The 2,342-nt window shown below is 54.1% G+C and overlaps 1 protein-coding gene across 1 annotated transcript in view; it reads right to left on the reverse strand.

Moving 5' to 3' along the window:
* FBXW12 (F-box and WD repeat domain containing 12) overlaps positions 1-2,342 on the reverse strand; it is a 50,721-nt gene that overhangs the window by 27,525 nt on the left and 20,854 nt on the right. The gene's annotated exons all lie outside the window — the stretch shown is intronic.

Genomic DNA, 2,342 nt, shown 5'->3' on the forward strand with positions numbered 1-2,342 from the left:
TTGTGTTAAACCGGCTATCTACTAGTTTCATCCCGTGACCCCTTCTCCTATTGTGAGACACTAAATGGTGAACTGAAAGTAACTAGGGATTTATTTACTATTTTGTAAACCCTTAGCACGTCCCCCACAAGTATCTCTTTTATAGAGTGACTAGGCCTAGCCTCTTCAGTCTCCTCCTAGGGAAGCCCCTACATGGCACTAAGAATCCTCCTTGCCCTTCTCAGAGATGGTGGAGATTGCCGCACCCCCTCTATGCTCCCCATGGTCAGATCTAGGATTGTGAAAAAGTGGGGTGCAGGGGGGGCTCATCACATAGAAACACAACACACATTTTTCTCCAGGTAAAAATAAACTAGAAACTTTACAAAGTGCCTAGGGCTTCAGGTTAAGATATAAACAGGTATCACTGAAGAAGAGAAAAGTCAGAGGGGACTTGGTGGTAGCCTATAAGTATATTAGGGGCATACATCAGGGCCTGGGGGAGCATCTGTTCACTCAGGTACCCCAGGGGAACACAAGCCCTGGTGGTCTTCAACCAGCATCTTGATGCCCACCTTGCTGCGGTCTTTCCTGCCCAAGTGCAAGGGGGCTGTTCTCGTAAGGTCCCTTCCACCCCTAACAACTATGAATATCATTGTGAGGGGGTGAAGAGGCGGGCCAGATCGGAGGCTTCCCGCCCCGGCGCAGCAGTGCTGAACTCACCCACACACCGCAGAAACACTGGGCAACCCCTTACCATCTGCAGGTGCGGGGAAGTAGGCGTGGCCCGGGCGGCAAGGACCAATGTAAGAGGGACGCCGGCGTGCGGAAGAAGAGAGGCGGAGCCGGAAGGAAGCCAGGTGGCTGCAGCGGCGAGAGGAAGCTGCGGCGAGCGAAGAGAAACTGTCCAGAGGCGCTGTTGAACCTGGTGGGGTAAGCCGAAGCCTCCACAGGGCAGGGAAGCAGGTACAACGGGTCCCAGCGAAGACCCGGGTTGTGCAGCGTGGTTAAGAACGGCCTGACCCGGCAGGAGCCGGGAACCGCATAGTTTGGAATAGAGGGGCACTCTCTACAGGAGAAGAGGCTGCCCAGTGTCTATAAGGACTGAAAGTTGGTAAGAAGCCAGGGAAAAGGACTAAGGAGCCCTGAGAGGGTCCTAGGAAGGAGTGCTCTAGCACCCAACAGCCGGGTAGGAACAATAGGGCACTGAGGGCAGGCTAGCCCAGTGCCCAAATAACCCGGACTGAAAAATCATTGATGGCATAAAACAGAAATCGCAGAGTAAAAGGGAGCTACCTACTGACGGGTCCGTGGACCCGAGACAACGACAAATCCGGTGGTACGGGTGAGGGTGTAGGGGTGGCGGAGCCCTCACAGACTAGGGACCCCAAGAGTCCTGGAGTCTCACTTTTGGACTGGTACGCGCTGGAGTAAGATCACTGAACCGGAATAACATCAAAGTCGTGGCAGGCGTATCAAGCGCCTACAGGCCGAGAGGAGGGACCCGTAGTGATTGGAAGCGCTGTGGGCGAGGTGTGAGAGAAGGCGGGTGCGGCATTGGATACACCGAGCCCGCACAGTGGTGGATTGGCCGGGAAGCACTATTTTGCTTCCAACGTCAGCCTCCCTAGGAGTAATAAGGGATACAAATGGAGCACGCACCGGGAATGCCTGGAGTGGAGACATTGCAACAAGCAACGAACATGATGGCCCAGGTGCTGCAGCAGCAGCAGTAACAGGCCATGAGGCAAACAAGCCTACAGGAGCACCTGCTCCAGCAGCAGTGGTGGGCCCAGAAGGGGTCATGGGACTTTCAGATGCCAAAAATGTCAAAGGAGGATGATCCGGAAGGTTCCTAGAGACTTTTGAAAGGGCGGCTTTAGCTGCAGGGTTAGAGAAAAGTAAATGGGCCAGACACCTAGGCATCTTACTAATCGGCCAGGCTCAGGCAGCATACCGAGCTATGGCCAGAGGGGATGCCCTGGACTACGACAAAGTTAAGGCCGAGATACTACAGCGGTTAGATATAACGCCAGAAAGGCACCGGCAGACTTTTAGGGAGAGAAAGGGGGGTGAGGGAAGAACTCCCTGCCTTCTATGGCAGAGTCTCGCAGATCTGCTGAGTAAATGGCTCCGGCCTGAGGAGACATCAAAGGAAGAGATTTGTGATCAAATTCTCTTAGAATAGTTTGTTACAGATCTCGAGGAAGACACCCAGAAATGGGTAAGATGTCATTGTCCCAACTCCTCTTGTGAGGCATTGCGACTGGCCGAACAATACGAAATGGCTCAAGGGGACCGGCGGAGACCTAAAGGTACGCGAGGGCAAGAAGCGGTTACGAGGCGGGGCCCAGAGAGCAAGG

The sequence above is a fragment of the Gavialis gangeticus genome, unplaced genomic scaffold (assembly GCF_001723915.1).
Source record: "Gavialis gangeticus isolate Ggan-Ray unplaced genomic scaffold, GavGan_comp1, whole genome shotgun sequence".
Lineage (NCBI taxonomy): Eukaryota > Metazoa > Chordata > Crocodylia > Gavialidae > Gavialis > Gavialis gangeticus.